Source organism: Rattus norvegicus, chromosome 11 (genome assembly GCF_021556685.1).
Source record: "Rattus norvegicus strain SHRSP/BbbUtx chromosome 11, alternate assembly SHRSP_T2T, whole genome shotgun sequence".
In the NCBI taxonomy this organism is placed as follows: domain Eukaryota; kingdom Metazoa; phylum Chordata; class Mammalia; order Rodentia; family Muridae; genus Rattus; species Rattus norvegicus.
In genome coordinates this window covers 70,694,567-70,722,212 of record NC_141544.1, presented here as the reverse complement: position 1 = coordinate 70,722,212, position 27,646 = coordinate 70,694,567, and the positions used below count along the sequence as shown (strand labels likewise).

General features: G+C 42.4%; 1 long non-coding RNA gene across 2 annotated transcripts; it reads right to left on the bottom strand.

The window, feature by feature from the left end:
* Positions 1 to 26,563, bottom strand: LOC134481001 (uncharacterized). Of its 2 annotated transcripts, none has more exons than XR_015633457.1 (4): positions 26,299 to 26,563; positions 22,716 to 22,846; positions 3,597 to 3,757; positions 1 to 2,597 (listed from the first exon to the last, which is right to left on the bottom strand). It is a non-coding gene; the product is annotated as an uncharacterized LOC134481001 (long non-coding RNA). The 2 variants fall into 2 exon arrangements; XR_015633456.1 differs by having other exon boundaries at positions 26,235 to 26,553.
* Between the last annotated feature and the right edge of the window lie 1,083 nt (positions 26,564 to 27,646).

Sequence of the window (27,646 nt, the reverse complement as noted above, 5' to 3'; positions counted from 1 at the left end):
AAACTATGAAGTAAATTTATTGCTGGCAGATATAAAATACATAGAATTATCTACAAAGTCTTTCTGGCTCAAGGAACATTAAAGCAATTAGAAACCAAATGTTCAGGAGGTCGGGAAGAGCACAGGGGTGGCAAAGATAGAGGGCCATTTATTCTTTGTTTCACCAGAAACAGCTTAAAGCAAAGACGGTGACGCTACCTGGTAAGAAGCTGCATTGTGTATGACTACCAACGCCACCGTGAAGGAGAGGGGTGAGGATAAATGTGCCCACACAGTTGAAAGTTGTCCACATTTCGGGCGGAGTGGGACAAGGTTAGTTCCAAGTAGACAATAAAAAGTTATACCTGTATACTGTAAACTCTATATAAACATTAAAACTTTTAAAACAAAGCCAGTTCATTACTTTAAATGGATTTTAAAAATATAAATAACCCCAAAGAACGATATCGATCTAATAGGGAAAAACATCTTTGAAGAAGAACCACCCCCCAATTTTTTACTTCTTGGGTAATCGTCAAGAAGAAGCATTGTATCTGTGAAAGTAAAGTTGGGTTTTAAAAAGCTATCTAAAAAAGACGAAAGATTTGGCGAGGAATTAAAACAGGCAAATCATTGTGCGTAACTGCAGGAAACTGAAGGACTAGAGTCAAACAAACAAATAAAAAATCCCTACATGGACCAAAGAAAATGCTCAGGGGGGTGGGAAGAGCAGAGAGCAGAGCTGAAGTGCGGCTCACCGTCTTCTTCACATGAAATAACTTAAGAAACAAAACAAAACCGGTCTTAGGGATGGAGAAACGGCTCGACTCCTCGGGCTTCTTTTCTAAGATTCCCTGGCTCCTTTCCCAGCACCCACAGGGCGGCTCACAAGCCCCTGTAACTCTAAATTCCAGGAAAACCAGCGCCCTCTTCTGGCCTCTGCGGGCACTGCAGACACCTGGTGCACAGACAAAGATCCAGGCAAAGGTTCCGACACTGCAAGGGAGAATTTCAAAGAAAAGGCAAAAGAAATGTGTCTACTCTTCAAAATGTGTAATTTTAGCCAATGAAGGTGATAAATCATCAAAATAATTTGTACGTTAAATCTGATTTTCTTTATGAAAGTTTGGTCTTGGAGAGAAGGCAGGAAGGAAATGGTAAATATTTTTTACCCAGCACAAAGGCCATCAATATTTTCTCCTTTTCTCTTTAAATAAAGATAGAAGGCATGTGTTTGAATCTGATAAGCAAAATTTTAAAAAGAACAAAAAGGAAGCATAAATCAAACTACGGAAAGTTATATTTTAGAAATAAGAACTATTCCACTCCAATTTTCTACTTTGAAGCTAGAAAGAAGGTTCTAGAAAATGTTAAGAGGTTTAAGTGATTATTTGAGAGTTTTTCAATTTATGCTGCTTAATGAGCAAAAGTTTACATTTGCAAGAAGTAAGACTTCATCAACTGTCTGCAAAAGACACCGGTAGGGATAAAATCAACACTGTGTGTTCTTTTTAATTTGTAGAAAACACGAAGTTTGAAACTCTGGAAAAGATAAGCAAGAAGCATCCACAGGAGGAAATACCTATTTTTTGAAATGACATAATAATTTCAAAGGAAAAAACGAAACTAGAGAGAGCACACAAGTATGTTAAGTCTAGGGATTGTGACAAGCTTAAAGGGGGGAAAACGTGAATCCAAAATGTGTCAGTCGCTCCTCTTCGTTTTCCGTGGATATCTGAAGTTTTGGTTCATTAGTTCATAAATGACTACTTTTCTGTCTCACCAGTTGCTCAACTCCTATGCTGTGATTTACTTCGTTTGTGGAACATGGCGTCCTCTGTGCACTGTTTTCTCTCAGAGTTTCTCATTGCATTTTTTTCGTTGTTGCTACCACTATTTTTCTTCACTCATTACCTTCCTCTCATCCATAATATACTGTGTTTCCAGGTATCACAACGCCAAACACGTGGATGGAAAAGAAACTCATGGAAAGATGTTCAACGTTTTTATTCATTCGGGACGGGCAAGCGAAAACCACAAGATAACACTTTTAGCCATTAGCAGGACTAAAATAAAAGATACTGGCTGCACAAATGACAACTGTGTGAAATGTGACAAGCCACAGGAAGAGCTGGGAGGACCAGGGGGCTTCGCATACTGTGAGCATGACAACCAGCACAGCGTCTGCCCGTCACATGACTGGGCCTGTCACGTGACCCAGCTACTTTTTTTTTTTTTCCCCAGAATGAAGGACGTGGATACCCAAATGAAGAAGACTACTGTGGCTATATCATCAAACATTAGAAATGAAGAGTGAGACCTTACCCAGTGTTTAAAAAGAAATGGACTATGATTAAACTATATTACATGGTATATTAGAATATCATAATGAAACCAATTTACTTTATACAATTAATATATGTTAATAAAAATGAGTAGCTAAAAAGAAACTACCTATATGAGTAACATATTAATGAGTACACACATACACACACACACATACACACAGAATAAATAAGTTGGTATGGTGGCATTGGAGAGAGGGAAAGGGGGACAGAAGTTCAAAGTTAGCTCCAGCTATCTAGTGAGTTTGAGTTCAGTCCGGGCTATTTTAGACTCTGAAAGAAACAAATGAAAAAAATGTAAAAGGTAAAAGCCAAAATATACAGAATATAGTATTTTGTTTCAATAAAATTCTTAACAGTGCCAGCTAATCAGGAGCAGCAAAAAGCAGATCAGTGGTTGCCTGGATACTAAAAGGGGGTTGTCAGCCGGGATTTCCAGTGGGTACAAGGCCATCTTGACTGGAGTGACGTTTCCAAATGTGTTAAACTTACATCAAATGTTATCAAATCACGTGTGCGGCTTTAAACCGGTGCAGCTCCTTATGTAATCTCCATATTTCAACATAATCTAGGAGGCAGGTGGCAGAGTGGTTATGGACTACTAAAATGATCTAGGGCATAGTGTGAGGTGCGGTTTGCATGAGAGCCTTAGTCCTACATACGGCTACGATCCCCTCAGACATAGCTTCTCTGCTTAAAGTGGGCCCTATCGCAACAGTCCGAGGTTATGTGGGACAGCCGGCAGTTCAGGGGGAATGTCCCTCTCTATGCTTACTTGTGCTTAGGGCTTTCATGCTGTGTGGAAGCCTCTTTTATTTTAATCAGACTGCTAAATCTTTAAGCTTAGCATCACCCATTCCCTCCGAAGCCTTACTCCCATAAGTATACTTAAGCAGAAATCTCCCCAATTTCTACTTATATGAATTGGTGTTTTAGACACAGTAAGATATTTTATATTTTTAACTCTTTTGTGGTACTATAAATATAAATGGTTTCTTATTCATTTTTTTTCTAATTGTACCACACAATACTTTTTTGTGTATTAGCTACCCGCCCCCCACCACTTTGAATTAACGTGAAACCTAAAAATAAAACTACCTAATTTTCAACCATAACGCCAATCCTTTCAAAAGTCAGTATCTTATTGTCTTTATTACAGGAGTAATCAAGGCTGCTGTGGGCCTCGGTGTCTTTGCTTAACTCGTTCGGGAATAATTGGAGTGTTGACAAAACTGTGTACATTTTATTGACTGCATGACTGCAAGCATTTACCGTTTTCTCATTTTGACATTCGCGCTTTGGCTAGGGCACGTCAGCATCCTTGGATGTGGCGGTACATCAGCACAAAGTACGCTCGCCATCCCTTAATTAGACCAGCGACGAACCGCCGTAGTTTCCATGTTACGGAGATTTCTGAATGTATCTCCCAATTACTGCAAGTAAGACAAAAATAAATCAGAACTAACACACAGAAAACAACATTCTCTCCCTCGGAACTGAGGCTCTTTACCTGAAGAGGACACTGCACTGGGGTTTGATGGGAGATTTACAAGCTTGCCCACACAGACACCCCTCCCCACTCACTCGCCTCCCTTCCATTTCTCCCGATCCTCTCCACAAGGCCTCGAGCTCTTGACAAGCCTCTGGCTCAGCCCCAAGTAGTTCCTTTTGAAAGAAAACCACCGAGGAGTAGATTAGAGTTGACTGGCAATCGCTGCCTGCGGGAATTCCCTAAACATTGAGCAGACAAGCTTCCCCATCTTGAGAAAGTTGTCCCGCTTTCAGCATGGTTGGCGAAGGGCAGCAGGATTGCCTGGGCATGTGGGTGATAGATGACAAACTTAAAAGAAGATTTTGCTTTACTTAAGAGATTTAAAAAAATAAAAATAAGTCGTTGCTTCATGACAATGTCTGTCGTTGGTGTGACAGGAGACAATGGGGGAAATGACACTGGTCAGATGGGAGGGTACACCTGCCTTTAAAGTAGCAGAAGCATACAAACTTAAGCTCATCGTATGCTGTGAGGTGTGAGGATGTAGCACGGTTTTGTGAGATCACTCATCTTTAGAGATATGGGGGAAAGAAAGGAGAGTGAAATCGGATCCAGAGGTGCTGCGATGTGACTTCTGAAGCAGCTTGACAAGGAAAGTGACAGGTGGTGGGATCACGAGGATGCTGGCTCCAAACCATTAACTTTGGAAGACTGGGATGGCCCCCATGGCTGTGATCTTAGCATATCTAAGGTGTGCTGATCTCAGCTCCTGACTGACATTTTGACCATTGCTTTCCAAGTTATTGTTTACACTGTGTCTGGGCTGTCTGTCTGGGCTTATAGGTCAGAAGACACCTGGCAAGAGTTGGCTTTCTCCTTCCACTATGTGGTTCTTGAGGATCAAACTCAGGTTCTCAGGCTTGGCAGCAATCGCCTGTACTTACTGGGTCATCCCATTGGACCTTGCTGACCATATTTTATAAACCAAAAATTAGGACGTTTTACCTACCAGATAATTTACCAATAAGATGGGGTTTTAAATTTTTTTTTCCCTCTGCCTCAAATATATAGTAGCAAGAGAATAGGACACAAAGTCTCAGTGAAGTATACAAAATGCTACTAGACATTCCATATAACCAAGCTGTGTGCTGTTATTCTAAAACTTCAGTAAATGAAATTAATATAGCTTAAGATTTCTTCTAGACTTTATTAATATCTTATGATTTTGATGTGTGAAAGAATCCGAGTCTCATTATCGGATACGGGTAAATACCAGCAGGGGAAGGCAAATTCTGAAGAAAAGAGTCTTGCTATTTGTACCTACTGCACCCCCCCGCAACATGAGAGACTTGCCTGTATAGGACAGATGGCCTCTCAGCTCCTGCTCTGGATAGATAAGGGCCAGTGTGGCTCCAGTAATGGCAACTCCCCTCTGAGAAGGGAGAGGGAGTCACCAGCCTGACAAAGCAGTAGTCTTTCTTCAGTCTAGGGAGCACTGCCTCTTCCTGCCTGGGTGTACACAGCAAAGTGTCCACCCATCTCCTCGCTTCCCTCTCACTCCAGAAGGTCTATTACTGGTCACTGATAGAAATCTTAACACAGTGCTTCCTTCCCAGACCATGTGTTCTGGTATTTTTTTTTTGTGAGTCTGAAATTTAAATATTAGCTTCAAAAGACAAAAAACTAGTTTGTCAAAATGCTCAAAACTTTTCATGAGTTCTTGACTTTTGTTTCCCATCTTTATCGGAACAAAGTTCAGTAACAAAGTTTGCTTATCAGCACCCTCGAGTAAACCAGACCTTGAATCCTGTTGAGGAGAATAAGGTAGAGAGAGACATCACTGAGGACAGAGGAAAAGACTGGAAACCCATCCTCACCAGCAAAGGCTACCTAGAAGAGACAGACTGGGCAAGCAAGCAGGAGAAAGCTGTGAATCCCAAATGAGGAGAAGGTGGGTGCTACAAAACCCAGCTATTAGAGGTCTTGACTCCCATGGCCCAGAGCCTCTGGCACCACTGTGTTCCCAGCTACTGGTCCACTTCCATTCTCTAGGTATTCTTCTTTTCAACAGTGTCTTATGTAATCCAGCCTTGAACTCTCTATGCCCTGGACAATGACCTTGAATTCATATGCAGTTATATGACATGGGCCACCATGCTTAATTTATGCAGTGCTGGGATCAAACTGAGGGCCTTGTGTACTAACAAGGCAAGTACTCTATCAACTGAGCCACATTCCCAGCCTGCCTTCTCCTTCTGAACAAACTGTCTCTACAGTCGCTCTCCATGTGTCCTTGCTCCAGTGGTGTACACTGGTACATAAGAGTCCGGAAACTCCAACAGGCAACCTTTGAACGCCAATCCACAACGATAACACTGTCCACAAGTGGGCCAAGTGGGCATGAATGTCATTAGGGAGTCCCAATCCTATGATTGAAAACTCAATTAATATCTGTCGTAAAACAAAACATAAAAAACATTTGGACATTGTATTCATAAAAAGATAATATATAAAGTTAGAAATTCCACACACAAGCTGTGGCAACGTGTTTAGGACACCACCCAGTCCAAGGCACCAAATCCTTGTCTATAATAAGCAACCCAGGAAGTCAGCCCATTATAGTTCAGACTTGCAGGGAAGTGGGTTACTATCTCTACAGCAAACCAGGGAGCCGAACAATAATTTATATAACATCAGCCTCAAATGGCCAGGATGTCAATAATGTTGTCCCCCTTTTCTGAAGGGCCAATCTGCACCTGCTGGAGAAAACCACAGCTCTCATCTCAAAGTGCATAAGACAAGTTTATTCTTCAGCCCCACGAGCAACTGTGGCCTGGAAACACAGATTTACATTGTTCCCAAAAGCATGTGACAAGATGGAAACAATTTCATGAGGATTTTGTAGTTACAGAACAAAAGAAAGTAATGAGCTGGGGCTTTTCTAAGGTAGGTTTGTGGGAACCTGAGGTAGGTGGTTCACAGCAAAGCAGTAAATCTCCACAACTGGTCTCAAATATTAGCTGATCATAGTCATACCATTTGGATAGTGGAAGTTAGCAGCCTGTTAATATAGCCCAAAGGTTTTAAAACTAAGTCACAAGGAGGTTAAGTCAGACACAGAAGTAAATAAAAAATTGACTATTATGGAACTTAAAAATAGCTCAAGATAATTCAGATTTAGATCTGTAACATTCCAATCCTCAGTTAGTCTTATACAATCGTTAGCATACGTGTACCTCTTTTTTTCTGGAAACATCAATCCATGCATCCTTATTTAAATGCTTCACAAAATAGACTGCTTGTAGTTAGTACTCCTTCCCCATCCACCAGTCTCCAACCAGGGCACCCCAGAACACTTTCCCTGACTCTGCGGGTCTCTCTCTTCTGTGTGCCTTTGAACATCAAAACCATAGTGATGGTGGGTGGCTCCCCTGCCCCTTCAAACTCAGAAGAAATAGTCGCACTTTTCTTGCTTGCTAGCCCTCTGTTTATTTCCACAGAATGCTTACTTTTATTTGCAAACTCGAAGCTCTCCCAGCGCTTGCTTAGGCATTTCTGAGAAGCCAGCACACACTTGATAACTGAGTCCAATTCTGGCACTATTTTGACAAGTTGCCTTCCCTCCTGCCCACAGCCAATCCATCAGCAAATCCTGTCAAGTCTGTATCCAAGTCATAACTCAAATGCATGTTCTCCCCATCTCCGGGAACACCACCGGATGCCAGGCAGGCCCCTTCCTTCTCCATCACTGTCTCCGTGTCCTCTCTTGCTCTTGCCACGGCCCATTCTCAGACAGCAGAGGGATCAACATATCAAGTATCTCAGCTCTTCAAAGGGTTTCGTCTCCCTTAGACTAAAAGGCACGTCCCTGTGTCATCGGTCACCGTACCCCTCCCACCTTGTCTGTTCCGCTCTCCCGTCACCCAATGTACTGAACAATGCTGACCTTCTCAACTATGGCAGTGCTGTGGCCCACCTCAGGGCTTCTGCCACAGCTGTTCTCTTCCCTGCCCTGACCCCTTGCCTCTCTGTGGGCTGGCCACTTCTTGATTTTACAATATAAGCTTAACCGTCACTTCTCCCAAGAATTAAAGAAAGCCCCCAGGCTACCACTGTCACAGATGTCTACTGCAGCCACTGATTTTCCATATCCACCACCCAGGCCCAACTCTCTAGAGAATGCTCACCATTCACTAGACTTCCCTGTCAGCTAGTTGTATTCATCATCTCCCTATATCAGAGCAAGGACCTCTGAGCTCCCAATGCTTAAGACAGACCCGGCATAGAATCAACACTCAAGACACATTTGCTAATTGAATGAAGAACAAAGGAATGTCTAGTACTTGGGATGATGATGGGTGAAAGCCTTTTTCCTAAGTATTCTACTTTAAGCCTCATTCCCATGTACTTGGAGGCCCAGATCAATTCCTCGCTTTTCTACAAAGTTTTCCATTCCTACTCCGATGGTATGCCTTCCCTTCTTCAGTACAGACAGCTCTAAGCATGGGAAGGCTCATTTGTAGTTGATAGTTTTCTGCCCTTGGGACCTTCTTCACATTGGCTACCTAGATCTGCTCAATTCTTCTCTTAACACGCACAAACGTGTGCGGTCCATCTCGGCCCGTCTTTGTGCCTTCTGTAAAACAATGCGATGTAGTGGGAACTCAGTCACTAATTTTGGAATAAATTTTAAATGCATATCAGGGAAAATTAGGGTAACATATTGCTAAGCTGAGCAAGACAGAGCCAACAATATCTGAGCCTAACACACAGAGCTCAGAACACTTCCTCGGGTCTGCATGGCTTTCCTGCGGGTGTCAGCGCGTCCTGTTCCCCTTTGCCCATGCTCCGGTTGGCACGGTACACAATCTACCCAGTCCCTTTTCTCCTCTAGGGGGCATCCTGTGCATTCAAGGCCAATAGCTCTTCGTGGGGTGGGGCAATTCACTATGGGTAGGCTTAGATGCCCCTTGGGCAGCCAGCCAGCAACGGCGGCTTGACTGGCATTTTTACACTTGGCAAAGGATGGTGTGCTGTACCAGCCCAGCACTCAAACACAGTTTGCCTAGCCGGTGAGGGCTTCTTGCTACTTTATTGAAATTATATGGCTGAAAACTCACGCGGTACTCGCTCCCCTAGTGTTTGGTTTGCGATAATGGCTATTTCTAAAGTCTGCAGAAGAGCTAAAATTATGTTTTTTTGCGAGTGAATTTTCGGAAAGGATCAGCAACTCCACAGGTTACTCCGGCTCTTTTCCCATCTGCTGTGACAGCAGGTGTGATTTCGCAAGCCCACTCCTGTCAATCATTCTCTCCAACCTGTCTCTGGTGCCTGACAAGGTGTTTATATGTATTACATGGAAACCATCACTAGATCTTGTGAACAAACAAGGCTGCCTTTTAACAACACTCTGACGAAAGGATGGCAAGGAAACACAGGTGCCGGGTTCAGGTGGATGAGTAGTTTAAACTCTCAGCCTCACCTTTCCCCAGGCGTGCCCAAACTCCAAGCTCCTCCACTGGAGCATGTCAGGTATGACACAGGTGTGGAGCCTCCTACTGGCAAACATCGAGCAGTAGAGGGATTCGGCCACAGTGGAGAGAGCAAACTCTAAAACCTGTTCCCATTTGCTTTCAGTTAAAGTGAACGGGCTAAACGCAGGTTTCCTACAAGCACAATGTGTCCACCAGTTTCTAATCTCTACATGTTTAGTGAGCCTCAGGCCCAAGCAGTAATTCCTTCCAGAAGATCTTAGAATTCATCGAGTTGGGGACAATTGCAGCTGGAGATGATCGTGGATTTTACTTATTCTAAGTTCATCTTTTTCAAGTAAGGAAACTCAGGCCGGGAAGACTGACTAAGCTTCAGGATGCTGCAGCGGTCAGACAGAGTGCTAGTCTCACAGACTTTTCAGGGGCCTGTCATAGGCTTCTCTTAATGCAACAGAAGTTCGAGCTATTAATGTAGTTTCCCACAGATACCCTCCACAAGGGCTTATAAGGCTGATATTAATAATCATAAAGGTCCAAACAACAGAGGCTAGATCAAACTGTTACATCCAATTTAATGAGAATCCAGTCATCAAATATGCCATTGATAGTGTAAGAGGTGTACAATTCCATTCACGATTCTTTTTTTTTTCCGGAGCTGGGGACCGAACCCAGGGCCTTGCACTTGCTAGGCAAGCACTCTACCACTGAGCTAAATCCCCAAACCCCTTCACGATTCTTTTACACAGCAACCTTTATTGAGGTTGACTGTAACCTCTGTCAAGGTTTTACGTACAAAACACAGTGTATGTACAGACAGACACTAAGAAGGAGCTGTGATAATTGTGGGGGCATGATTGTTGTTAGTTTCCTAGAATCACTTTAATACTACTACATGACTCAGGTATTCTGAACGGTTTAAATAACATTACTAGGGGTTTCTTTCCATCTCAAGGTAGCATCTGTCAGTTCTAACTTCTAGAAGGAAAAAAAATCTTTCATTCTATTTTGATACACATCCTTTCCCTATGTAAGTTAAAAGGGTGTGTTGGTCTATTGATCAGCATGTCTTTCTGGGGACTATGTCAAGCATGTACATTTAATATAAACCTAGTGTTGGAGATATAAAGGGAATTATGGGAAATGCCTTCCTCAATTTAAAAAGCACATCTCCTTTCCTACCTCTGAATGGTGGGCTGGGATTATGTAAAGCTAGAAGCTGCCACCATCTGTGACCATGAAGCAAGTCAGGCTGACGTCATAGGCTGAGGTTCAAGGAGCGGAAAAAGAAAATGATCCCAAACAATTAGAGGGCAACCTTCTACTTATGGACCACTCGTGGGAGAGAATCTGCATCATCCATACTTGCCATTCAAGTCAGTTAAAGGAGGAGATTTGTAATCAGGAGATCTGTATTACATATCCTCCTCCCACAGCTCAGAGACCAACCCTGAAGAGGGGGTAGAAATATTATTTTAAGAGCCAGAGCAGTAGGGCTGGAGAGATGGCTCAACGGTTAAGAGCACCCGACTGCTCTTCCAGAGGTTATGAGTTCAATTCCCAGCAACCACATGGTGGCTCACAACCATCTGTAAAGAGATCCGATGCCCTCTTCTGGTGTATCTGAAGACAGCTACAGTGTGTACTTATATATAATAAATAAATAAAATCTTTAAAAAAAAAAAAAAAAAGAGCCAGAGCAGTAGATGACCACACTGAAGTAGTGTTTTCCAGACACGACAAGAGGTTTGTTGCATTTGGGAACACACGGGGATTGTGACAAAACACACAAGACCTGCACGAGCTCAAGGCAGACAACATTCACCATGGAGGAAAGGGGTGAGCTTGAAGTCTCACCCCTAACTGAGAACCTGAGGGCAGCTGATACCTGCTGGTGAAGGGAGAGCAGTTCTCTAAAGATATGATCCCAGTAGGTCAACCACACTCTAGTGGATGGCCACACACAGGAGTGCACCAGCAGCACAAATGACCAGGACATGAAGTTGAAGGACAGGGAGGTGGGGACGGTTAAGGGAAGAGAAAGGATAACTACTGTCAAAATACATTGTATGAAATTCCCAATTATTAAAAAATATTTGTTAAAATAAAGGGCTTTCTTCGACTTGCCAAAGCCCCAGACAAAATCATAACTTGCATTTTGGAAGGTACCATTGGGTCGCTCTATGAGGAGGGAAGATGGAGATGCCCTCCCCACAATGTGCTGCTTCTGTCTTCTCTTTAAGACCCACGTAGCAAAACTATGTGGAGTCCTGTAGTAGCTCATCTCATCTAGACATGAACTGGAGTCCACAGGAAGACACATCTCTGTTGGCTGTGCTACATAGGCAGACGAGAGCTGCAGACATTGAAACCAGTGAGATGGTTTAGTGGGCAAAGGCACTTGCCATCAAGTCTGGTGGTCTGAGTTCAACCCTAAGAACTCACTCAGTAGAAAGAGGTTGTCCTCTGATCTCCACATAAGCACACATACTGAATAATTAAATGTCAAAAAATTAAATAAAAAAACTTCAATGATTGCAGAGAGATTGGAATGTTGAATGTCCAGGGGCTAATTACAGATTATTTTGGGTTATCGTAACAACTTGGCTGGTTATTGTCCTTCTCAGACTTTCCCTGTGACTATTAAGTAAATCCTTTGGAATGCATAAACAGATCACTTAGCTTTCACCAAGTTGAAAACTAGTAACATCTAAAGCCTACAATAGTTTTCCCAACTTTGCCATAACCTACTTATCTGAAGTCCCCACCAATGGATCTGAAAATTGTGTTGCTATTTGGTTTTCGCTTTGCTTTACTTTTTGTTTTGTTTTGTTTTTTGTTTGTTTTGTTTTCAAGAAGAATGAGGTTTTTGTCTTTGAGGTGAGAGCTGTGTTTTGGCATGGTTACAGAATATGCTGAAGATACACGTGAGGCATGAGCCTTTTGCTTGAGTAGCCAGTGGGGGCCTAGTAAGAGCTCTAACATAGCAGACCTGATTAACACCAGCACCTCATATGGCATCTCTAAAATAGAGGTTGGCCCGGAGAGGTAGCACACACTTTTAATCCCAGCACTTGGGAGGCAGAGGCAGTAGGATCTCTGTGAGTTCCAGGAAAGCCAGACTAAATAGAGAAACAGTATTTCAAACAAAAAACAGAAGGAGTCAGGACCAGAAAAGGATATTCTCTTAAGATAACATGGTGGTGGCGCTTATGAAACAGGCAGGTAGATCTCCATGAGCTCAAGATGGCTTATGAGAAATAAAGACATGAAAAGATGAAGAAATGGTCATTTCCAACAGGGTGATGCCATTCAAATTACGCCCAGAATTTAATGACGACAAATCCCCTTCTTCGGATGGTCCTATTTGTCCTTTTGCAAACCAACTGCTTTGTATCGGGCTATCATTTTGCTTTAGATGGGGTCATCTGTCATCGTAGTGCAGTGGGCTGTCAGAATACCAACGACAGCATTGCAGAAGGGCTGCAGACTGACCAAAGTCGACATTGTAGTCAACATTATTGTCATTATCATACAAACTTCTCCAAGTCCTGTCGACTGGGGAAAACAGAACTTCTGTGGATTAGCAAATGTAACCCCTGGAGAACGGGCTGCAGATATACTTTTACGCATGCTGAGAATCTTGAAAACCCAAATAGGAAGATAAAACAGCTCCTTTGTGCTCTAGGGCAGGGATCAAATCATTATGACAGTACTTACCCGAGAGAGGCCCGGTGTGTGAACACGCAAATCCTAACTATAGCAAAAGTAATAACAGTCAATTTCCAATCTTAGAGAACATTTCCTCCCAGGAAAGCCTAAAGTGCTTTAAATCTGTTTACTTGCAAACTAAACATATATTACCATATATATTTAGCCATTTGGAAAAAAAAAAAAAAGAACAAACCCACACACGTATAATGCTACCCATTTGACGATGGAATGTTGTCAGCTATGGAAAAAAATTTAATGTGAGCTGGGGCTGGGGCTCAATAGTAGAGCGTTTGCTTGGCACATTACAAGACCATGGGGTTCTATCCCCGGCACCATCAAAGAAGTAAGGAAGAAAGGAAGGGAGGGAGAAAGGAAGAAAATATTTTATCACTTTTTGTGCTTCTTAATTCCCGCCTAGGATGGGGAATTTGGACTGTCAATATGATTGGATTAAGAAATGCCTGGGGCAGTAGGAAAACATCCACAGGATTTTGTCTGTGAGGACATTCCCAGAAAGGATTAGCTGAGGGGAGGCCTGCTCATGTGGCCCTAGACTAAATAAAAGGGGATAGAAGAAAACCAATTGAGCAACCCCATTCTCCCTTCCCTGATCTGTTGAGATGTGAGCCATCAGCCTCCTGCTCCCACTGACACAGAAGCCGGTCGTATCACGCTTTTCTTACCCTAAGCTATGAACCAAAACTCTGAACCTTCCTTACGTTGTTTAAGACCCTCTGAGACAGGAAGAAGAAAGTCAACTAGAGCAGAAGCCTCCCTGCCTTCCCAGAGTAAAACAGTTGAAACACCTTATCCAGTCTGCAGTCTGCAGTCTGCAGCCAACGCCTGAGCCCCCAGGTCCTTGCTCTCCCAGGTACCTTCATGCAGACATCACTCCCCAGTCTCTCCCCTTACTACCACAGCCCCACCACTATGATAGCTCTTTTGGCTATCAGAGGATATTGATGGAAAAGGGGACAGTGGGCACAGGATGATCACTGTTTGCAGGAGCTAGGGTACCTTGTCCTCCAAGCAGCTGGAATTGGTGTTCTGATGATTGAGTGTTCTGACTTGTCACCAACGTGCCAACCAAGGCACCAAACCAACCCCCTTGTGGTTGCTCACGCCCATACTGTCAGTAGTTGGAAGAGTGAGGCAGGAGGACTACAAGTTTGAGGCCAGCATGGGCTACTTATCCACCTCAGGCCTTTGTTGTCCATCTTGCTTGCTGCAAGTTCTGCCCTCTCAGGCCTAAGTGACTTCCAGGGCACCGACCTTTATTAAAAGGCCCCCAGTTTATTCTTCTTCTGGGAGGCAGACATCAAGGACTATGACATTTAGAAGCAACTGTGTATGTGGAGAAATAAGAAAGCAGCTGGACACACTCTTCCTAGTTAGCTCTACCAATTTGACAAAGCCTAGAGTCACCTGAGAGGGGAGTCACAACTGAAGGATCAACCCAGATAAGATTGGCCCTTGTCTTGGCCATTAACTGAAGGGAGGTCCAACCCATTGTGAGCTGTACCACTCCATGACAGTAGTCCTGGGCTGTTTAAGAAAGCTACCTATGCATGATCCTGTGGGCAAGCCGGCCAACAGCATTTCCTCTGTGGTTTCTGCTTCAGCTCCTGCCCTGACTCCCCTCCGTCATAGACTGTGACCTGTAGAACGAAATAAACCCTTCTCTCCTGTAAATTGCTTTTGGTCAGAGTGTTTCATCACAGCAACAGAGATGAAGCTAGAAAAATAGCTGAGGACAGCTTCAAGTTAAAAAAAAAAAATACCGGGGTTGGGGATTTAGCTCAGTGGTAGAGCGCTTGCCTAGGAACCTAGGAAGCACAAGGCCCTGGGTTCGGTCCCCAGCTCCGAAAAAAAGAAAAGAAAAAAAAAAAAAAAACCTGAGAAACCTGAACTGTGCACTGTCATCTAATCTTGATACAGGGCGAATCCAACTAGCATTATTTCAAAATAACAGCACCCACTTACAAGGCCTCGCCATGTAGCCTTCTGGCTTTCCCAGTTACTCGGAAAAACACAATTTTTCCTTTCTTTTAGTTCTTTTTTTGGGGGAGGGGGGATACTGGCCAAAACTTAAGTATCCTTCACCTAACACTCAGCTTTCTTAATCTTTCTCTGAATCACACCCCACCCTCTTCCACAACACTACTCACTGACCTACTGGTGAGCTCCTCTGCTCTCTTAGACCCCATCTTAAAAGTTCTCTCTTTCCCTCTCTCCCTCTCTCCCTCCCTCCCTCACTCTCTCACTCTCTCACTCCCTCCTCCCCTCCCTTTCCTCCTCTTCCCCCCTACCACTCTTGGCATCTACCAAGAATTTTAGCTTACCTGCGCTGTTGTTTTTCCCTCAAACTCAAATCAAATTGTCCTTGAACTTCAAAAGCAGTTTTTGTTCTAAATAATGAACAACACGATTGAAAGCACACAATGTGAAGGAAAAGAGAATTCTGATTTTTCAAAGTTATCACAGCATCAAATTCAAATTTCCAAAACAAACGTAGTGGAAATTTGGATATAAACATCTGAGATCTAAATAAATGCCAAGTGAACTCAAAGATGCAAACAAGACATTATGATCAAATTGGGTCGGAGTGGTGGAATTTTAATATTTGTATTTTCTGTCTGTCTGTCTAGACAGTCTCACCATGAGGACCTAGAATTTACTACATGCTGTCCTTGAACTTACAGATGATCCTCCCACATTTTGAGTGTTGGGATTACAAGTAGATACCAACACATCTAGCCTAGTATTCATCATTTTCTAAGAAAATATTGATTATTTCCCCCTTTCAGTTGGCACATAATTACAATATTTGGGGGATATAATGTGATAATCTGATACACTGTTGTTAGCACTCCTGTGGCCTTATTTTACTTATCATTTCCTAGTGCTTGGAGCCTTGGTTTCCAGCTCCTCAGTTGATTCTACATCTTGGATAGTATGAATAAGACTACAGTAAATAAGAGTCCTTTGATATGCTGATTTCATTTGGGGGGTGATACACTCAGTAGTGTGGCCATTTAATGCTCGAGTTATTGAGACTCTTCCCATCATGCTCTGTGACAGCTGTGCTAAATCACGTTCCTACCAAATGCGTGCATGTGTTCTTGGTCCTCTTTCCCACTATTAATGATCATGCCAATATGGTGAGAGTAAGCTGCTATCTGGGATGATTCTGATAGATATTTTCCCTATGGCTAGCGATAGGAGGCACATTTTAAATCTTCTTTTGAAAAGTGTCATGGATGGAACTAGAAAATATCATCCCGAGTGAGGTAACCCAATCACAAAAGAAACACACATGGTATGCACTCATTGAGAGTGGATATTAGCCCAAAAGCCTGAATTACCCAAGATACAATCCACAGACCACATGAAGCTCCAGAAGAAGGACGACCAAAGTGTGGATGCTTCAGTCCTTCTTAAAAGGGGGAACAAAAATATTCATAGGAGAGGATATGGGGGCAAAGTTTGGAGCAGAGACTGAAGGAACGGCCATTCAGAGCCTGCCTCACATGGGGATCTACCCCATATATATACAGTCACCAACCCCAGATAATATTGCTGATGCCAAGAAGTGCATGCTGACAGGAGCCTGATATAGCTGTCTCCTGAGAGGCTCTGCCAGAGCATGGCAAATACAGAGGTGGATGCTCACAGCCAACCATTGAACTGAAAACAAGGTCCCCATTGGAGGAGTTAGAGAAAGAAATGAAGGAGCTGAATGAGTTTGCAACCCCATAAGAACAACAATACCAACCAACCAGAGGTCCCATGGACTAAACCACCATCCAAAGAGTACACATGGATAGACCCATGGCTCCAGCTGCATATGTAGCAGAGGATGGCCTTGCTGGGCACCAAAGAGAGGAGAAGCCCTTTGTCCTGCCAAGGCTGGACCCCCTATTGTAGGGGAATGTTAGGGTGGGGAGGCGGAAAGGAGTGGGTGATTGGGTAGGGGAAAGGGGATGACATTTGAAATGTAAATAAAAAATACCCAATTTAAAAAAAAAAAGAAAAGTGTTTCGATCACTTGCTTCTTATAACTGTATTTATGTTTTCATTCTCTAAATTATCTGTGTATTCTGGAAATTAATTCTTCATCAAATAAGCAAATGTTCTCTCTCACACTTCATATTGCCACTGTCGTCCTCTGATTATTGCCACTGATATATAGAAGCCTCCTGGGTTTGACATAATCCCTCGTCTATTTTTGGTTTTGTTACCTATGCTTTGGAAGTTTGATAATAATAAAAAAAAAATCTCCTCTATGCCAACCTCTTAAAGTGCTTCTTCTTGCTTTTCTTGTAGGAGCTTTCTTTGTTTTGTCATATCCCATGAATTTGGCTGTATTGTGTTTCCCATTCTCATTCGTTTTAAGAATTTTTTAATTTACTTCTTTTTACCTGCTGTTCACTCAGGAATATATTATTTAGTTTCCACGTACTTTACAATTTCTAAAGTTCCTTTTGTTAGTCTACAGTTTTGTGGTTATGGAAATTATATCATATGATTGATTGCAGCCCCTTTTAATTGGTTGAGACTTGTTTTATGATCTAACATAGGGTTCCTTTTGGAAAGCGGTCTGTGATGGTTAGCTTTAATTATCAACTTGACACAGCCTGTATTCTCTTGGGAAGAAAGCTTCAGTGAAGAATTATTGGGATCAAGTTGGCCTGTGGTCATGTCTGAGGGGGATTGTCTTAATTAATTGATTTGGGAATACTCAACCTACTGCAGGTGGCCCCAGTTCCTAGGCAGGGAGCTCTGAACCCTATAAAACTGGAGAAGAGTAGCTGACCACAAGCAAATAAGCAGGCTGTCTTCATTAGGGATTCTACTGCAGTGAAGAGACACCATGACCAACTCTTATAAAGGGAAATATTTAATTGGGGTTGACTTAGAGATTTATTCCACTATCATGATGGCAAGAAGTCTGGTGCTGAGAAGGAACTGAGTTCTACATTCAGATCAGCAGGCAGCAGGAACAGATATATGAACCACTAGGCCTGGTTTTATGCTTCTGAGACCTCAAAGTCCATGCCCTAGTGATGCACTTCCTCCAACAAAGTACCACCTCCTCCAATAAGGCCACACCTCCTACTAGTGTCCCTCCTTATGAGCTGATGGAAGCCATTTTCTTTCAAACCACCACACAAGCAAATGTGAATGTGTCCGTCTCTCTGTCCTACATTGTGGATGTGATATGACTATCTGTTTTACGTTTCTGCCACTGTGGTTTCTCTGCTATGGTGGACTCTAACCTAGAATTTTGAGCTGAAATAAACTCTTTTCTCCCCAAATGGCTTTTCGTTGGGGTATTTTATCACAGTAACAGACGTGAAACTAGAATATGCTCCATATGCCGATGAGAAAAATGTATATTCTGCAGTGACTGGGCAAAATGTTCTGGAAACGTCTGTCAAGTCCATTTGTTCTATAGTACAGCTTTACTCTTCCCTAACATTTTGTCTAGACAATCTGTCCATTGATGAGAGTGGATGCTGAAACCCTCAACTAGCATTCTGTAGAAATATGTCTCTCCCCTAAGTTCTAATGATGTTTGGCTTATATAATTAGGCACTCCAGAATTGGGTTCACGTGTGCTTAGGATGGTGATATCCTCTTGTTGAACTGATCCCTCACTCATTATGTAGTGACTTTTGTAGTCTCTTTTTCTAGCTTTTGCTTAGGTGTAAGTATAGCTAGAACTGCTCAACTTTGCTCTCCATCTTCATGAAAAATCTTTTTCCGGTCCCTGTGCTTTCATTTTGTGTGTGTGTGTGTGTGTGTGTGTGTGTGTGCGTGCGTGCGCGTGTCTGTCTGTCCATGTTTGTGAAGTGAGTTTCAGGCTTCTATTTCACTGGATATATTTTATCAATTTACCTCTCTCCTGGAGGAATACACAGAATTTAAGTATTTACTTTCTTAGTGGTATCTTACAAGTCTAAGATGACTTTTAAAAAATTCTGACAGGTTTATATCCAAGCCTAAACTTAAAGTTCAGAAATTCATCCTCTCTGCAGTTGGCTGTGTCAGTTGCTGGTTGTGCTTTGACTTTCTGAGTTTCTTAGTTTCACCGTTTCCGTCTGACTCTTCATTTCTACCTACCTCTTTGTTGAATTGCTCATTCAGATTGTATTAATCACGGTTTTCCGGAAGCACAGAACCAATGATTATAAAAGAAGACCGGTTATCACAGTTGGAAGCTGCATTGTCTGGTAATGGCTACATGTAGGGGAGACAGAGAAATCGGGAGATGTTCAGTGTAAAAACCTGGAACCCTCAGGATGAGGAGAACCAATGATAAGTCTAAAGGGAAACTGAAGGCCTAGAAGGTCCAAGGAGAGTGATTGTGTGAGTCTGTGTGGGAAATCTGATGCCCATAGGTCACACTGGACCCACTTGCTCAAGAAGAGCACAGCTTGCTCTTCCACTTTTATGTCTGGGTGATCAGTTTATCAAACAATGGTGTTGACCTCCAGGTCATCAAGGAGACCTCAGCTACTGTCCCACATGACAGTCCTCAAGGCAATGTGCTCACAGACATTCTTTACTAATGACCCTCTCAAAGATCCAGTCAATTATGACTAGCCAATTTTCTTCTGTATCTCTTATATCTTATTAAATTTTGCCAAAACGGTTATTTTGAATTTTAGGCATTTCATTAGTTTTCTTCTCTTTGTTATTATTGATAGAAAATTATTGTATTCCTCTGCTGGTAACATAGTATCTTGTGCTTCTAGTATCTCTTTTTGATATCTGTACATCTAGCCGATACAATGCCTCTAATTTCATAAAACAACTTTTGTGATAATGTTTCTTAATATGTTGGCTTGGTAGGCTATCTGGGCTTTGGTTTTAGTTGGGTTCAGTAGTATACCTCTATCTAGTGTCTAAAGCTGTAGTTGATGGCTTTGTGTAGAGTGTCTATGGAAAGAGAGGCAGCAGATCCACCAACATGCAAGCCAAGTGGGACTCAGGGATACAACACACCAAGTAGGAGCAGGTAGATTACTAGAGTTGCACAGGTGACTTGTGGGCCCTCTTGAGCTATATTAACTCACAGAAGGCTGTCCAACTGAGCCTTAGAGCTGACAATGGATGGGTCAGGCTACCCAGATGCTTCCTGGGGGCCTTGGTAGACCAGGTCTCTCCATATAGGCTGTGAAACTCCTAATTATGGCCATTAAATGATAAGTGAGAGCACCTGGCTGCTTCCCTGGCAACTTAAAGAGCTGAAGCTCTCAAGAAAGACTTCCTAGCTTCTTTACAAGGCCAAGCCTGCCTTTTTGTTTCCTAGGGGTGTCTGATGGGTCAACTTACTAATCATGAATTACCTGGCTACCTCTTGAAGCTGAGAGTACATGGGTAGTGTCATCCATCTGGTTCACAGGACTCCTAAGGACAGTCAACTACTACATCACAGGAAAATTCATCCTAGGACAGTATTGGGAGGTGGGAATACAGCTAGTAGGTACAAGGTAGCCTGGGTTCCTTCATCATCTTCCATAGCTCTCCAAACCAATGTCAGGGAGAACTGTGAGAGTCTCAGGCTTTGCCAGGAGTAGACTGTGTGTGTGTGTGTGTGTGTGTGTGTGTGTGTGTGTGTGTGTGTGTCTGTGTGTCTGTGAGTGTGTGGGGGTGTCTGTGAGTGTGTGGGGGTGTCTGTGAGTGTGTGGGGGTGTCTGTGAGTGTGTGTGAGTGTGTGTGTGTTTCTGTGAGTGTGTGTGTGTGAGTGTGTGTGTCTGTGAGTGTGTGTCTGTGAGTGCGTGTGTGTGTGTGTGTCTGTGTGTGTGTCTGTGAGTGTGTGTGTGTCTGTGAGTGTGTGTGAGTGTGTGTGTGAGTGTGTGTTGTGTGTATGTGTGTGTGTCTGTGAGTGTGAGTGTGTGCGTGCGTGTGTGTGTGTCTGTGTCTGTGTCTGTGTCTGTGAGTGTGTGTGTGTGAGTGTGTGTGAGTGTGTGTGTGTCTGTGAGTGTGTGTCTGTGAGTGTGTGTGTCTGTGAGTGTGTGTGAGTGTGTGTGTTGTGTGTATGTGTGTGTGTGTGAGTGTGTGTGTGTCTGTGAGTGTGAGTGTGTGTAGCTTCTTACACACCCTCTCTCTGATGTGCAGTCATTCTTGGTTCAGTGTTGATATCAATTACAGAGATGAAACAGTATATTCTCTATACATAACTCCCTTCTCTACACGGCCGTCATGGATCTCTGTCTGATACATCTCTGTTATGTCTCCTCAATGCTCCAGCACTGAGCTCCGAACATTCAAGTCAGGAAGTAGTTGTTTGGTTTCTGTTTGGGTCTTCTTTTGCTGGGAAGAAGGGCACCAGGCACTCTAACGAGACGTCTGCCATCAACTTTCAAAGACAAAGAGAGAAGCCTGAAAATGGCAAGCAGTGTAGCATATACAAGGGACCCTCCTCTATATGAGTAACATCAAACTTTTCACCAGAAAATTTGGAGCTGGCAGACAATAGGCCAATACAATCATAGTATAAAAAGAAGAGAACTATCAGCCAAGACTGCCATGTCTGCCAAAACTGTCCCTTGAAAGTGGAGGAGAATCTAAGGCACTGCAGGATAAACAAAAGTTGGGGGAGTTTATACCATTAGATCTGCCATGCAAGAAATTTCTGACAGTAATGCCCTGCATGGGACAGTAAACAGACTTCAGACGATAACCCGAATTTGTATACATAAATAGAAACTTTAATTAATGTAAATATAAGGGCAATTATAAAAGCATGTATCAGTGAAATACATTTATTATACCTTTCTGTAGGAAAGGATTTAGGAAATGGCACTAATTCTCTAAAAACAATCATTAGTCTAACAAGTACCATTACTCTGACTTTAGAATTCCACATTTGGTTCTCTACATAATTTTAAAAAAGATTAATGCACTTAAAAGAAATGATTCATCTGTGTTTTGAGACACACACATATAAAGATGTAATTTAATAACACCAACAACTGGAAGGGACAGGGTCAAAGCTATAAAGGAGGACAGTATTTATATGTCATTGAAGTTAGACCGCTGTGCATTGAAATTAGAGTTATGTAACTTGGGGATGTTAAATGTAATCCCCATGGTAACTGCAAAGAAAATAGCTTTACACAGTAAAGGAAATGAGAAAGAGTTGAAACACTTCACTATATAAGTCAACTAAACACCAAAGGAAATGGCGACATATAAATAAGGGATTAAAAGCCATGACTTTGGAAGACAGAAAACACATAGCAAAAGTGGCAGAAGCAAGCCTGTCCTTATCAGTAATTACTTGAAATGCAAATGGATGAAAGTGTTCAACCGCAAGATAGAGATTAACAGGCTAGTTTTAAAAAAAATAACCCAACTACATCCCATCTACAAGAGACTCATTTTAGACCCAAAGAAACAAATAGGTTGAAAGTAAAAAGATGGAGAACTGTGTCCTGTAAATAGCAACCCAAAGAAAACAAGGCTAAAGAAAGGAATGTCAGCCAAAATAAACTTGAAAACTGTTTGCAAGAGACAAAGGACATTTTTACGTTAATCAAAAGAATACAGCAATGATAACTACTTACAAACACAATCGTGCCTTTGATTATCTACTAACCATCAGAATATATGAAATAAAAGCTGTAAGATTTGAAAACAGAAATAGGCAGTTGCATATTTTAGTTGGAGACTTCAAAATCCCACCTTAGCAGCAGATCGTCTAACCAAGTAGAGCACAAGGGAAAGATCCATCGCAATGGAGCCAACTCGATTCAGCAGAGACAATATTCCCTCTGGTCACAGTGGCATAGTGAACAGTCATTAACGGAATAAATCTGGAAAATTTACAAATTATAAAAAAAAAAGTCAAATACTCTTAGCAAACAAATGAAATAAGATCACAAGGGAAATTGGAAACTACTTCAAGGCAAATGAAAATGGAAAAACAATATATCAAATTTATGGGAAACAGTGGGAACCATGCTAAGAGAGAAAATTATAGTTAGAAAGGCTTCCATTAGAAAATTAGAAAGGTTCCAAACCAATAAGCTTACTTTACAACACAAAGAATTTTTTAAATTGCATTTACTTTGCTTTATATATATATATATATATATATATATATATATATATATATGTTTTGTGCAGAGAGGGTGAGTAAAGAGAGGGGTGACCCTCTGAGTCAAGAGAGGGTGCTGGATCCCCTGGAATAGAAGCTACAGGTGGATGTGAGCCACAAAGGATGCTGGGACTCAAACCCAGGTCCTCTCCAAGAATAGAAGTGCCCTTAACCACTTAGTTACTTCATAGCCCAACATAAGACATTTTTAAAAGAACAAACTAAACCAAAAGCCAGCAGTAGAATAAAATGATGAACATCAAATCATATATAAAGGAAAGACTTGTTTCAAAGTTGAGAAAAAAATCTACTTCTACTGAAAAAACTAACCTAGGAAAGGGGTAATTTTTATTTAATGCATATAATTTCAGTTTTAAAGCTTGAGAGGAGATAGAGTAGTGATACGTGTGCATTATAAGTTCATTTAATAATACTAAGCTATGCGTTTAAAATTATTAAGATGATGGATTTTATGTTATGTGCGTTGTAGCACAATAAAAAATATTTTAAATAAAAGAAAATTATTGTCCAATGCCTACAGATAATTATTTTTTACAGGCTTATTCTTCATAGGGTTGCTTCTCCACATATAATGAATAGAAAGTCATTTTGTTAGAATGCAAATCCTGCATCCAGTAAATTTGGAGGAGAGATCAATATTCCCTGTTTCTAACAACTTCCAAGGTGAAGTTGGTCTTGTTGGTCCTGGCTCATGGCTCATAGATATTGAATACCAAGGTCTTATAAAAGCTAAAGCAGATAACATCTGAGATTCAAGCCATACACATCAAATAAGTAGCCAGCAGTCACCTCAAAACTTGACGGGTTGCAGTAAAACTTGAAATGTGTTCTTTCTGAATGCTGAAAATGACAAGTTCTATGAACAGTGGGTCTCAAGTTACCTGTCAGGTATGCCTACATGACAGAATTATTTTCTTAAAGCAATATCAAATATTTATCTTGCTCATGAACCTGAAATTTGGGCAAAAGTTTACAGGGCTAGCATGTCTCTGTTCTACATGGCACCAGTTTGGCACAATTAACCGGGGGCCAGAATAGCTACTTTAAAAATGCTTTACTCTTATTTCTGAATCTCAGCTATGAGGTCAGCCAGGGCTATGGGAAAACAACTTTAGGTCATCTCCACATAGCCTTCCAATGTTGCTTAAGCTTTCTCGTGTCATTGTGGCTGAGTGGCAAAAGCATGCATCTCCAGAAAACAGATCAGAAGCACAGGATGCTTTTATGACCTGGACATCAGATAACATCGCTCTTGCCATACTCTAGAACTTGATAAGATTATAGAGCCCTGCTCCTTTAAGAAAAGAAGATGGGCCTTTCTAGTCAATGGCAGAGTGGTAAAGTCTGGAAGAACATGGTAGATGAGGTCATCTTTAGAAACTATAGTTTGCCATACCCGTCAACCACAAATCAATTCAGGCTTAAAAAAAACTTGGGGGCTGGAGAGATGGCTCAATAGTTAAAAGCATGTATTTCCCTTGCAAAGAGCTCTGGTTCAGTTCCCAGCACTCACCCTGGGAAGTTCTCATCTACCTGTAACTCTAGCTCCAGGGGAATCAGATGCCTCTGACCTCCAGGGGCATCTGTACTCACATGCACTTAAAAAAAATTGCTAAAATACACAAAATTTTGGATTACTGAGATCTCTCAGTGGGTGGTATACTTAATAAACAAGAATAACAACCTGAGCTCTATCTCTGGAACCCATGCAGAGGTGGGAGGAGACAGTGAACCCCACAGTGTCATCCTCTGACCCCCACACATGCTCCGTGGCACATGTATACACATACACGTCATATGCATACTCTTTCCCGGTCTTGCAAAACACACACACACACACACACACACACACACACACACACACACACACACACACCGAGAGAGAGAGAGAGACAGACAGACAGACAGACAGACAGTCACACAGGCACCCACAGACACGCACACAAAGAAATGGGGGGAGGAGTAGGGGAAAGACACAAATTTCTCTAATTCTTGCTTATTTTCATTCCCATTTCTGTATGTTTTGAGGGAGAGGAAAAACTTAAAACAGAGTAGAACATTAGAAGGATCATAGATCATCTCACTGAAATTTGATGAAATAGGCTGAGTTGTGATAGCGGAGGTACCAGACAGAGGTGAGATTGCAGTGCATAGGACGGTAGACGTTACTTTAAGGAGAAATGCCATCCATTCATTTGCTTCTATGCCCACTCTTTCCTGCTCTTTTTAAGGATAGGGGGGATATGAAGCTACTTGACCAAGAAGACTCCACAGAAAAGAAGCAAGGCCGACCTCACTACTGCTCAATGGTAGGGAAGTTGAATGAGTTGAGCTAGTTTTCTCCCAAGAACTGAAGTATGTAACAATTTCAACAACGATGAATCCCAACGTGAGAGGTGAGGTTTTTTCCTAGTTCTCATCTAACTCCAGGCCTCCTCAGAGGAGGCAGGGGAGCTAAACTTGGGAGAAAGTTTTACTGTGTACATCACTACAGACTCTGGCCAATTTGTCTTCTTAAAATTTCTGAATCCAGCATGGCAGCGCATGCCTGTATAATCCCAGCATGTGGGAGGCATAGGCCAAGCGCTTCCTTCTCAGACTGTGTCTCAAAAAAAAAGCAAAGCAAACCAAATGGAACAATAGAGGGATGGGTAGGAGCTTGGGGTGATTTCGCTGGAAAAAAAAAATAGGTTGTCCCTCAGACCAGGTCTCTCCCACTTAAAGTCACTGTGAGGATCAAATCAAGCTTACACTGAGACATGTCCCTTCTAATGAACTATAGGTACGTGACGGATGCCCTGTGTTCATGTTGGATCCTCACTGTCTCCCGACCCTGCTTCAGTTGGTCTCTATACTGTCCTGGGGAGTGGACATTCTGTGGAGGTTTAAAAAGCCATGGAGACATCATGCTGGACTCAGTTGGTGCCCAGGGCAGTTCTTACTGAACTCTGAGCCTGGAGTAGCATTTCAAAGACCCAAAGAGTATTTCATCCTAAGGCTCGCCCTGGTTGCCTCCAAACAGCACCACTGCACATGTCCACTTATCAGAAGCACCCATACCCTTCCCCTGCTTTTGAACTCACAGCTTCCAGAGTTAAAGATATCGCATCCATTGGCTGCTTTGTGAGAATGCTCCAGTCACGCTACCTTGAAGTTTTCCTGGAAGAAAGACAGGAGAATGGAGCTTGGTTTTCCCTGATTTTTTGCCTAGACGTGTCTGTTCTGTGGGTGTTCTGGAGTTCTTCCCAGGAGGCAGATCTCAAAATCTCCAATGCCAATCATGAATAAGAACTTTATCTATTTAAAAAAAAAAAACAACAACAAACAACTACTCAATTCACTAATGTGAATGAGAAGTACCAGGTTGGTTAAGGCAGGCAATCGCTTGTCTTCACCTCCACTGGAGGAAAGAGGCCCCTTTATTTGCTTCCTTCCGCTTGCAAGTCCCACACCCAGCCCTCTCACTCCCCAAAGACTCAGCATAGCTACTGAGAGACAGCTGACTTGAGACCGAGCCTGCCCAGAAGCACAACCTTGGGCACATCCTGTAACTCCCCTTCCTGGTGCATCTATATAGAAACAGAATGCGAAGGCTTATCCCTCTTTATCTTCCTTTCAACTTTACCAAAGAAAGTCATTATAAAAACGTTAAGGACATTCCTTCCCAGTGAGGCTAGTCTGTGCTCTCAATGGGGGTCTCAAAACGAGACCTTTCCCTCCACACTCAGGCACCTTCATGGCGCCCCTATCATTAGGCATAATGTGTGCCAATGTTAAAGAAACTAAACATATGTGGCTTAGTGACCTTTGGGGAAGGGTAAACAGCGAGATCTGGTTTCTCTAGTCTTGACTGGTCTGGAAATCGTTATTTATCCAAAGATGGCCAAACTCAAATTCTCTGTGGGCCACCACATCTGACGAATTGTTCTTGCTGCTGTGACAGGATACCTGAGATAATAAGGGAGGAAAGGAACTCGTGTGGGCTCACAGTTCTTGGAAGACAGCTCGTCCTTTTGGGAGAGCATGAGGGTGGACGTTGCCACAGGTGGGAGCAGCAAGAACCTGAATCACATGGGATATTCTGTCAGCAGTCGGGATCACAGAAGATGCTGGGAAGAAGGGGCAAGAATAGCTCCTAACTCCTGCCCCTACTTACCTACTTCTTCAAACAAGGTCCTACATCTAAAAGCTTCATAATTTCCCAAAACAGCGCCCCCAGCTGGGACCATTGTTGAAACTCATGAGCCTATGGAGGAAACTTCACATCCAAACCATAAAAGCAGGACACTGGAAGGCAAAACTATAATGACAAAAATAAACACTACGAGACTCCAAAACCTTAAAATGTCTCTGCTTCATTCTGCTTTACACACTGTGCTGTTAAACCCTGTTCTGTACATCAGATAAACCAAGTTTTGGCAGTACCCGGCCTCTTGGTCCCTTGAGAGAAGAGGAAAGTGAAGGCCCTCCGTAAAGTTGAGAGTTATGGTCTCAG